This window comes from Marmota monax, unplaced genomic scaffold (assembly GCF_021218885.2).
Source record: "Marmota monax isolate L192 unplaced genomic scaffold, Marmota_monax_Labrador192_F-V1.1 WCK01_AAM20220418_F8-fsc00223, whole genome shotgun sequence".
NCBI classification, from domain to species: domain Eukaryota; kingdom Metazoa; phylum Chordata; class Mammalia; order Rodentia; family Sciuridae; genus Marmota; species Marmota monax.
The window spans coordinates 1116652-1128674 of record NW_026692990.1 but is presented as its reverse complement, the minus strand read 5'-3'; the positions used below and the strand labels follow the sequence as shown (position 1 = coordinate 1128674).

The following is a 12023-nucleotide window of genomic DNA, read 5'->3' as shown; positions in this document are numbered from 1 at the left end:
TTTTTTTTAATATTTATTTTTTAGTTCTCGGCAGATACAACATCTTTGTATGTGGTGCTGAGGATCGAACCCGGGCCGCACGCATGCCAGGCGAGCACGCTACTGCTTAAGCCACATCCCCAGCCCATTTTACAAATGTGGAACCTAAGGCACAAAAAATGAAGTAGCTTGCCAGGCACTGTGTGGGCACCAATAGTCCCAGCTAAGACTTGGGAAGCTGAGGTAGAAGGATCCTTTGAGCCAAAGAGTTTGGGGCCAGCATGGGCAACATAGCAAAAAAAAAAAAAAAAGTCTCTAAAAACCAAAAAGGAAGGGCTGGGATTGTGGCTAAGCAGTAGAGCGTTCGCCTAGCACATGCGAGGCCCTGGGTTTGATCCTCAGCACCACATAAATATAAATAAATAAATAAATAAATAAATAGTTTTTTTTAAAAAGGAAGATGGGCTGGGGTTATAGGGAGGGGGAGGAGGGAGGGAAGAAGAAAAGAGAAGAGAAAGAAAAAATTTAGTACTTGACCAAGATCACACTAGCTAGTAAAAACCAGAGCCAGCAGTGGTGCACACCTGTAATCCCAATGACTAGGGAGGCTGAGATAGGAGGACCACAAGTTCAAAGCCAGCCTCAGCAAAAGTGAGGTACTAAGCAACTCAGTGAGACTCTGTATCTAAATAATATACAAAATAAGGCTGGGGATGTGGCTCAGTGGCCAAGTGCTCCTGGGTTCAAACCCAGAGCCACAGGGATAGGACTATTGTAGCTCAGTGGTAGAACAGAGGGCTTGCCTAGCATATGTAAGGCCCTAGGTTAGATCCCCAGCAAAAGGAAGAGGAAGTGTGAAGAGCCCAAATTCAACCCAGGCATCTCATTCCCAAGACAATTTGTAACTACTCCTAGTAAGGGGCAGCATATTATGTGCACCCATATGCACACACTATATACAACCCTGAACTGCACAGGTATATATACTGTAAAACCACACAGTTCATGGGAATTTATAACAGTAAAAATATTTCCTTCCTTGCTTCCATCTTCTAGTTTTGTTTTGGCAAAATCATTTCCTCAATTAAAAATGCCCATTTTATGTGAAAAAGTTCTGGGTCCAAATTAGAAGAGGGGTTGAAATCATCCCCATTTTCTTTTGTCTTCAAAATTAAATAATTTCAGAGCTGGGCGCACTGGTGCATGCCTATAATCCTAGCAACTCGGGAGGCTGAGGCAGGAGGATCCAGAGTTCAAAGCCAGCCTCAACAGATTAGTGAGGTACTTAGCAACTCAGCAAGACCCATACTAAATAAAATATTTTAAAAGGCTGGGGATGTGGCTCAGTGGGTTTAAACACCCCTGGGTTCAATCCTTGGTACCAAAAAAATAATAATAATTTCTATGTATCAATCACCTATCCTCTCATCCGTAATTAACACCTTACTCTGCTTAACCCTTTATAATGGCTATAGCCAAACTACATACTGCCCTCAGGCCAAATCTCTCTCACTGCCTGTTTTTGTGAAGCCAGACAGCTAAGACAGGTTTTTATATTTTTAAATGGTTAAAAAAATCAAAAGAAGAATATATTTTGTGATCAATGAAAATTATTTGAAATTCATAATTCAGTGCCCATAAATAAAGTTTTACTAGAACATAGCCATGTTCATTCATTTACATACTGTCCATGGCTGCCACAACAGCAGAGCTGAGTTGTTCCACCAGACACTTTAAAGCCCACAAAGCCTAAAATATTTATTATCTGGCCCTTAATACAGAAAAGTTTGTTGATCCTTGCTTTTTAGTTTTCAAAAGAACCTCAGGATTGGGGATGTATACTTGCCTCATGCACAAAGACAGGAATTCAATCCCCAGCACTGGGGGCGGGGGAGAAGAATTTCATCAGGGACTGAGGGACTGGGGATGTAGTACATAGTGCAGTGGTAGAGCGTACATGTGAGGCCCCAGTACCACGGGAAAAAATTTTTCATCTGTTTAACTCAATTACTTTTAACAACAACCCTGTGAGCTAGTTGGTATTAACCTGAATTGTGAAAATCAGGAAGGCTCAGAGAAGTTTAACAGCTTTTCCAAGTCACAGAGCTAGTAAGTAAAAGGGGAGAATTCTGGCACCTGTTTTCTAGCTTGAAATCCTTTCTACCATACTACCACTTTCTAAGAATCCAACCTCTCTGGATTAATCAATGAGTTTAGACATTTGGTGCTAAAATTTACCAGATGGGTAGAAACATAAAAGCTTTAAATTGGTAGGAAAACACTTCTCAATTGAGATTCTTTGATTCCAAAAGTATAATAATAGAATACATTGCATTTCATATGTATTACACAAAGTCTAACTTCTAATTTGATTAAGAAAGGAACCCTGCAAAGTATTTAGGGTTTTTGTTTTACCTAATAAGAAAACAGGAAGTAGGTGCTAACAGATGCACAAAATTATAGTCACACAGGCAAGGCTAGAACCTACTTCCCCTCCAGTAACATGTATACTGGGGAAAACAGGAATACAGCTATTTCTGTCTCGTTGTTTTAGGGAAAAAAAGCAGTAATTCACCTTTGTGTGGAGGGGGTGCAGTACTAGGTATTAAACCCAGGGGCTCAAAATCGCTAGACAAGCACTCTACCACTTCACTACATCCCCAGCCCAATTCTCCATTTTAAATTAAAAAAAAATCTAAGATGTAATTCAATCAACAAAAGATACTAAGAATTTTCATTCAATAATAAAGTCAGTTTAAAGAATATATTGGGCACTTGGGAAGGAGAAAAAGGGTAAAAAGAGGTAGTTCAAGTCAGGGTCTTTCCCTTCATTCCCTAGAGCTCCACTAAGAGACATTAACAGGACTCTTAACATTGAAATACCTCCTAAAAGAAGCCTTCCCTACCTAGCTGAGCTAAAGAAGCTCTTCCCCAACATCCTAACACTCATAAAAGTTTTCTTCTTGCACACGCCTGTAATTCCAGTGGCTCAGGAGGCTTAGGCAAGAGGACTGAGAGTTCAAAGCCAGCCTCAGCAATGGTGAGACACTAAGCAACTCAGTGAGACCCTGTCTCTAAATAAAATACAAAATAGGGCTGGAGATGTGGCTCAGTGGTCAAGTGCCCTGACTTCAATCCCTGGTACCAAAAAAAAAAAAATTTCTTCTTGGTATTTATATTATGAATGACTTGTTTGCTAACCAACTGTCTTCCTTCACTGTAACGAAAGCTCCAAGAGGGCAGGGATCACTGCCTTCTTTGCTCCTTTTTCATCTACTCCCAACACACCTACTCTGACACATTGTAGAAATCCAATGAGTACTTGTTGAATGAATAATAGAACCTACAAATACTTCGGGTAAGTCATACGCTGTGGTTCACTTAAGCTAACAGCTTCAGAGTAACTTATCAGTACTTTTGAAAGACTCCTTAATATATGAACTGCATGTCTTCAAGGGTTTTTATCTTCTGCTAGAAACCTTTGTCACAGTAGCCCAACATATCAAAAATTATTCTCTTGGGACTGGGGTGTAGCTCAGTGGGTGCTTGCCTAGCACTATATTTCAAATTATATTGCAAAATATAATTATATTGCAAAATATAATTCTCTGGACAGTAGTGGATATAATCAGAGCTAAACAATCACCTCATAACTCTTGGGGCTGATTAAGCACAGATTTCTTACTCTTGTTTTAAAACACATCTCCTAGTTTTAAAAGCAATTCAAATTAATGTCCCTATTTTAATTATGTTTAACTAAAGGCTGAGATTTATCAACCAATTGTGCTATCCTAAATTTAGTTCTGATTTATACAAGTAATCAAATAATAAAGTCTTATATTATTCCTAAACAAGAAAATACATGGGTGATTATAGCCTAAGCTACAAATGAAAAGTCTCCACAAGATATTGATTGATATACATTTTAGTTAAGACACTGGCTGAAGACGTTTGGATAGGCTCCAGATTTGAACATTCATAAACTATATAACACATAACACATATTGCTTTATAAGATATATCTAATACCCATTTCTGGTTAAATAACAGATTGTAGGCCAAATATGTTTTTTCCTTAGTTTTAAGCAAAGATTTCACCCCACACAAACAATTTGAAAACAAAATACTCAATAAAAAATCACTTATATAACTAACTTTAGCATAAGAATTATTTAGTTCATCATATTGAAGTTTCTTTATCATAAAAGTCTCAGTGACTCATAAGCTTTGGAATATCACCACACTGCAAATATAGGGCATGACCCTCAAAAATGCATTTAGAGGGCTGCAGAAGTAGGTGAGCGGTATAGCACTTGCCTAGTATATACAAGACCTGTGGTTCCAACCCCAAACTGACAAAAGGATGCATTTAGAAATATTTCTCCTCCAGTCAGGTGCATTAGCCCACACCAGTAATCCCAGTAATACAGGAGACTGAAGTAGGAGGATCCCAAGTTCGAGGCCAGGCTTGACATTTAGTGAGATGATATCTCAAAATATAATTTTAAAATAAAGATGGTGATGTAGCTCAAAGACAGAAAATACTTCTCCCCAACAACTACCCCAAAAGTGATTGGATATCACCATAAATAGCTTCATTTAACGAATATAAATAGTATTGTGTGCTATGTATTTTATAGTTGAAAAAAATCAAGTTAATCCACCTGCAAAAGAATGAAGCTAGCCAATACTCACAACTACCTGGAGGTTGAGACAGAAGGATCACAAATTTGAGGTCAGCCTCAACAACTTAAATTCTGCCTCAAATCAAAATAAGTAAAAATGGATGAGGATGTTGCTCAGTGGTAGAGTACCTGCCTTGCATGTGTAAGTCCCTGGGTTAAATTCCCTGTACCTAGCTGGATCCTTATCTCATACCATATACAAAAATGAGCTCACAATTTATTGAAGACCTAAATAGTAGAGTCAAATTTTAAATTGACATGACATTGAAGGCAGTGATTTCTTAGACATAAACCAAAAGCACAAGAACAAAAGAAAAAAACAGATAAACTGGACTTCATCAAATTTCAAAAATTTTGTGCCTAAAATACACTATAAGTAAAAAAAAAAAAAAAAAAAGCCAGGCACAGTGGCACATCCAGGTAATCCCAGTGGGAGGCTGAGACAGGAGGACTGCTAATTCAAAGACAGCCTCAGCAATTTAGTGAGATCCTAAGGAACTTAGTGAGACCCTGTCTCAAAAGTTAAAAAAAAAAGGGGGCTGGGGATATGGCCCTGTGTTTAAGCACCCCTTGGTTCAATCCCCAATACCAAAAAAAGAGAGAGGGAAAATGAAGTCAGGTATGGTGGAAAACACCTGTGATCCAAACTACTCCAGAGGCTGAGGCAGGAGGACTGCAATTTAAGGTCAGCCTGAGCAATTTAACAAAAAAAAAAACAAAAAGGCTGGGGACTTAACTAAGTGGTAAAGCAACCTTGGGTTCAATTGCCAGTTCCCACCGCCCCCCACAAACAAAAAGGAGAGAGGGAGAGAGAGAGAAGAAAGTAACTAAAAAGACAACTCACAGAATGGAAGAAGCTATTTTCAAATCACATATCTAATCAGAATCTAGTATCTAGAAGATAAAAAGAGAACAACTGAATAAAAAGAGAACTGAATTTTTTTTTTTTTTTTTGGTTACTGGGGATTGAACTCAGGGGCACTTGGCCACTGAGCCACATCCCCAGCCCTATTTTGCATTTTATTTAGAGACAGGATCTCACTGAGTTCTTAGCACCTCGCAGGCACTGGGGCTGGCTTTGATCCTCCTGCCTCAGCCTCCTGAGCTGCTGGTATTATAGGCATGCCCCACACCATACCCAGCCCCAAATTTTAAAATTAAGCAAAGGACTTAAATAGCTATCTCTCCAAAGAAGAAATACAAATAAATAGTCCTGAAGCACAGGGGAAGATGCCCAACATCATTAATCATTAGGGAAATACAAATTAAAAACACAATGATACCATTTCACACATACCAGAACAGCCATTTTTTTAAAAAGCAACAAGTGTTAATGAGGATGTGAAGAAATTGGAATCTTCGTGCACTGCTGGTACAAATATAAAACGGTGCTGTCACCATGGAAAAACTAGTGGTTCCTTGACAAGTTTAACACCGGATTACTATATGACCCAGAAATTCTACTTCTAGGTATACACCCAGAAGAATTAAAAACAAGGGTTCAAACAAAAACATGTACATGAACGTTCACAACAGCACTCCACATAAAAGGTGGAAATATCCCAAATATCCATTGACAGATGAATAGATAAACAAAATGTGGTAAAGCCATACAATGGAATATTACTCAGTCATAAAAGGGAATTATATACTAATACTATGCCTCAACATGGGTGGATCTCAAAAAACATGCTAAGTGAGATGAGTGTGGTGACAGACTCCTACAATCTCAGCTAGTTGTGAGGCTCAGGAAGGAGGATTAAAATTACAAGGACAGGACACTGGGAATACAGCTCAGTTGGTAGAGTGCTTGCCTTCCATGCACAAGACCCTGGGTTCAATCCCCAGCACACCAAAAAAAAGTCACCAGGGACTAGAGGGAAGGAAGAAAGGGGAGTGACTGTTTACTGGGTACCATTTCCCTCTGTGGTGATGAAAATAGACAGTGGTTCTGCTTTACATAACATAAAGTTACCTAATGCCTCTGATTGTACACTTTATTTCTCTGACTTCATTTCTATTATTTTTTAAAATATTTATTTTTTAGTTGTAGATGGACAGCATGCCTTTATTTCACTTATTTATTTTTATGTGGTGCTGAGGATCGAACCTAATGCCTCACGTATGTGAGGCAAGCGTGCTACCACTTGAGCCATATCCCCAGCCCGTTCCATTATTATAAAATTGCTACATGAACATGATTTAAGACGTTAAATAGTACCAAGAGGATGAAAAGGGAAACAAAAGAAGATATCCCTCTTTAACTTTCCCCGTGTTTTTGTCAGCTTTTTGTCACTTGAATTGTATACTTTAAAATGGTTCAAATGGTAAATTGTTAAGGAATTTTATCACAATTTTAATAGTTACCATGCTAAAAGGCAGAAATCAATGTACTTCATTTCCATTAAGATTTTTTTTAAAAAATGGGCTGGGATTGTGGCTCAGCGGTAAAGCACTCACCTAGCATGCGCGGGGCCCTGGGTTCGATCCTCAGCACCACATAAAAATAAATAAATGGAATAAAGGTATTGTGTCCAACTACAACTAAAAAAACAAATATTAAAAAAAAAGATTTTTAAAAAAGAGCTGGGGACATAGCTGAGTGGTAGAGTGTTTGCCTAGCATGTGTGAGGCCCTGGGTTTGATCCTAGCATCATTAAAAAAAAAAAAGAAAGAAGAAAACAGGAAAAAATATAAAATATATAAAAAATAAAAAAGAGCATTAAAGGCTCATTTCTGCAATAAGTCAATCTCAACGTTTTTCAAACCAAATATCTCATAACAAATTCTACAAAAACAATATAAAGTGGCATAAATTGCTGAGCACAGTGGCATATGCCTGTAATTCCAGCATCTTGGGAAGCTGAGGCAGAAGGATTGCAATGTCCAGCCAGCCTCAGCAATTCAGCAACTCAGTAAGACCCTGTCTCTAAATAAAATACGAAAAAGGACTGGAGATGTGGCTCAGTGATTAAGCAGCCCTGGATTCAATACCCAGTACCAAAAAGGGAGGGGGGGCATCAATTCTATTTTTGAAGATTAAGGGATTTCTCAATAAATACTTTTATAGATGTCCTTTATAGTCATAGAATGTCTCCTAACAATATCACAAATTTTATGATATCTCAAACAACAAAAAAAGACAAACTCCTTTGAAAGAATTCCTGATTTTAGCCAAGAGATGTAATCAAGTATACCTGCAAATAAAGCCGGTCTACTTATGTTGAGAGACAAAGATTGTTTTTTCTTTCACACAATCCTCCCCCAACATAAAAACATACTCACAAACATTTAAGCCCTCCATTAATTATTTTTAATTCAATTACCTGACTAGAAGTCTGTTGGTAAAGTAACAGTCCCCCCCCCCCCACACACACACACCTTTTTTAAAAATTTCTATCTACTATGGTTCTTTGCAGCCAGGGGTTTTATCATTGACTTGGCTAAGCAATGGACAGTGTGGTAAAAACACAAACTCCTCTATTTTAAGGAAGAAAGTCAAGTTAACACTACAGAAATCTAAATCCTGAAACAGTCTAGAATAATTAGAGCAACAAATGCAGATTTGTGATATAAGAATTAACATTGTTCTAGAAGTCAAAACTCCAGGATCTACCACTTACTAGGGCAAGTCTTATTTTTCTGAGCTTCGTTTTCTCTTTCAGATAAAATGTGGAAAATATATTTCCTGCCTGCCTCCCAACAGAAATACAGTAATAAAATTATGCACAATGGGAACTCTAAAGAGGGGCACCCTAATCTAGCTTCTTGGAAGACGTCTGCACAAAGAAGAAAGTTGGGACCAAGATAGGCTTTCAGGAATAGATGAAGGCAGAAGTAAATCCTTCACCTCAGCCTCAACCTAAGATCCAGCCTTATCTCATTCTGCTCCCAAATACATCATGCTTACACTTTCAATCCTCCATACTTCAATGTTCTTACAATCTAGGAACATCTAGTTCAAAACTGGGAGACTACCTTGCCCCAGTTGCTGTAACATTTCCAGGCTCTAAAGTTGCCATTACACTTCTACTGTATTTAATGCATATACTAAGTATTCATCTCAATCTGAGAGACTGTGAACACAGTATTAACTTTTGTATTCAAACTGTGGGTAGCCAAAAAAAGATTACACTCCTTCCAGTATCTAAATAGAATACAAGAAATGTTCTTAAATTTGCAACATTTCCAAAAGAACACAATACGTGTCAGTAAAATTTGTAAAAATTATCACGAAAAGTTAAAAATCTATAACCATTAATCTTGATCCAGAACAGAATGAAACCATGACAAGATATCCTTACCAGAAGATACGAAATGTATTCAGAGAACAAAATGTCTAAGTAATGGTTATAATTTAAACTCACACCAAAAAGCAAATGCCAATTTTCAAATAAGATAAATTCAGAATGACCAAAAAAAAATCACATAATTATTTAAGCATTCAAAATCAGCTTTAGTGCATCTTAGCTATCTTTTAACCAAGGTATCTTTTCCTGGGACTGTTGAGTTTAAACAATTTTTAGATACTGTCTAGAAGACACCTGCGGCTCTGTGTCATATACTAAGACCTCTTTGAAAGTTCTCTTGGTATTAAAACTTACTATAGATGAAAAACAGATAACAAAGCATCCAAAAATTGGATGCAATCACCACTACACATAAGACTCACAATTCAAAGGCTCTTTATTCATATAACTGCCTCAAGAGTAACTCTTAGGAAGGAATAGCCATACCACTCGCATCTATTTTGAGACTTCAGTCTCATTTTAAGAATGTCTATCAACTCCCAAGATACGGAGATACACACGTGCAGTATTTCCACCCACACTCCACTATCTAAATGTTTCACCACTCTAGTCAAACAAAATCTCTTTCAATACAATGAAGCCACCTCACCACTTTTATCCTAACCCTATCATACCATCTCATTCCCGTCATGTCAGTCACAGAACACACAACACCCCTTTGCAAGTTACACATGTCTATTCCCTTGAAACAAACACATTTACACAAATAGCCTGCAATATCCTTCACCCTTACCCAGTGCTACTGACCCTCACAAATCAACTGAATCTCTAAATTATGCACTCTTTCCCCCATCCCATTTCCATCAACACAACCAACAGAAACCTTACTCAACTTCCCACACCAGAAGCGATTTTCAATCGTAATCTCACTTTAAATGATCATTCAGTCCTTTGTCAACCGTCTCCTGGTTCTTCTCCTGTATCCTCCTCACCTTCCCTTTCCCAGGGTTTTCCATCAGCTTCAAAAGTTGCCACTATCAAACCAACCCCCACCCCAAAACAAAAAAGATAATAAAACAAAAAAACACACCTCAATCTCAAATCTGCCTTTTCACACTTTCCCCTCTTAATTTTCCTCCCCGCCTATCGGTTCACTTCGACAGCAGCTCCGACAACCCCTCAGACCCTAGTCTGGCCTCATCCAGTACCTATTGGTGACGGCACTCATCCTGCCTGGGTCAAGCTGCCCCCCACTAGGGCGCTTACTCTGAACAGACTCTTGGCCGCCGCTGCCTCCCTCCATTCATCCACGGCCCATTCATCTCTCAGCCCGATCCCAGACACGCCCCCCCGGCCTCCTCCCTCTCTCCCACAGCCCGGTCGGCCCGGGACCCTCACCAGACTAGAGACTCTCACGGAGGGAGACTGACTCTTTTCGCTTCTCCCTTGCCCTCTCTCAAGCCTTCTCCAGACCCCCGACGAGCCACACTGTAGAATAGCTACATACACACACACCGCCTCCTCCTCTATCGCCTCCTCGGATGCTTCTTACTCCCCTCCTCGATGTCTCGGGCTTTGCTCCCCGTCGTGTGCGCGTGCGCGCGTGAGCGTCTCCCCGCGAGCCCACCGGGCCAGCTACTGCCGGTAGGTAAAGAGCGGGCGGGGTTAGGGGAGCGGGGTACGAGCCCGAGCTCGCGCTCGCCCGGGAGCTGACCAGGCGCACGCGTACTCCAGCCAAGGAATTCAGATGGATAGGAGAGAGGGGCGGAGGGGGGCGGGGAAGGGAGGGGAGGAATGGAGAGGGGGAGGGGCGGAGAAAGCCAACGGAGCAGCCCCAACTCCGAACGGCCCCTATCGCAGCGAGGTGCAGAGTGGCTAGCCAACTAGAGCGTGCGCACGCCTCCCCCGCCCTCTTCAACGCAGCGGGAGAGGGATGCGCGTCGAGGAGAAAGGCTTCTCCCCCTTCCAAAAAGAAATCTCTTTGAGGAGCCACACGCGACACCCCCAGAGTGTTGTGAAGCTCTCGCTCTTTCCACAAATTCTATGCCCTCTCCCCTCAAAAAAGAAAAAAAATCTAAGCACACACTACTTCCTAGCCACCCATCGCCCACTATCAGTTCTCCGCAAGCCTTTAAATGCGGTAGCTGTGTGGAGAAGTGGTACCCGCCAGTACCTTTTCACCCACCACCCCTAACTCCCTTTTTCCAACTCCCAGTTTTTCTCGCGAGACCCGTACCTGCCGGCTTCGGGATTAGAAGTCGAAGCACAGATTTACAAATACCGGTCTCCCGGTTACGTTGCGAGGGCAACGGCCACGGCATGTCCCCCCCACCCCCCAGGACCGCAGTGCGCGCGCGCGGGGGCTGGGCAACAACCAAAGCAGGGATGGGAAAGGGAAGCTATGAAACGGATTTTTGACGGCATGTAACCGCTAGGCCTGGGCACGTGCCCTGCGCCTCACAGGCGGGTGTGGTGTATCCTGGGAATTGTAGTTTTTGCTCCCACCTTCGGTCTCACTCCCATCCTCAGCTTTACTTAGGCCTCTGACAGGGAGGGGGATTACAGGCGCCATTTTGCCGGGAACAATGGCCCTAGGCCCTGGCGATGGCGGTAGGGGGAGGGAGCAATGTTTTAAGGGTTCAGTTAACCTCCCCTGGCCCCTCGGTGCCATAGCAACCCCTTCAGAAACCTGGCCCCGCCTCCTCGCTGCTCTATGGGCTCCTGGACTGCGCGCATGCTAAGAGGCCACCCCCTGAGGCTGGCTGTCTCCCACTGTCCACCTTCCTGAAAAATTCCCAGGTCCTCTTGCTGGTAGTGGATGCTGCCTTCTTCCAGCTTTCCCTACATGTTAACCTCAGCCCAGCAGCTTTATTTAATAATTGCTTCCTGTGCTGTATGAGACAGTGCAGAATTATTTCTGTCATGCTCACATCAACGATCCTGACTTGACAGAAGAGGAAACTGAGGATCATGAGGGGAAAATGGACTTGACTTGCTCAAGTTCACATAACTATATATGGAAGAGTGAAACTTGAGCTTAGGTGTGCTTTCTCCAGAGCTTAGGCATTTTCAGTCCCCCAGGGTGCATCTGGTATCAGCACCTGAATGA

The 12023-nt window shown here is 41.2% G+C and overlaps 1 protein-coding gene across 3 annotated transcripts in view; it reads right to left on the bottom strand.

Moving 5' to 3' along the window:
- Wnk3 (WNK lysine deficient protein kinase 3) overlaps positions 1-11301 on the bottom strand; it is a 187214-nt gene extending 175913 nt beyond the window's left edge. For 2 of the 3 annotated variants that reach the window (XM_058582036.1, XM_046452607.2), the window contains exon 1: positions 10422-11110. The gene's annotated coding sequence lies outside the window, so the exon portion shown is untranslated. Of the gene's footprint in view, positions 1-10421; positions 11111-11150 lie in introns of those variants that run through there. The other variant, XM_058582037.1, reaches the window with a different exon arrangement.
- Positions 11302-12023: the final 722 nt, after the last annotated feature.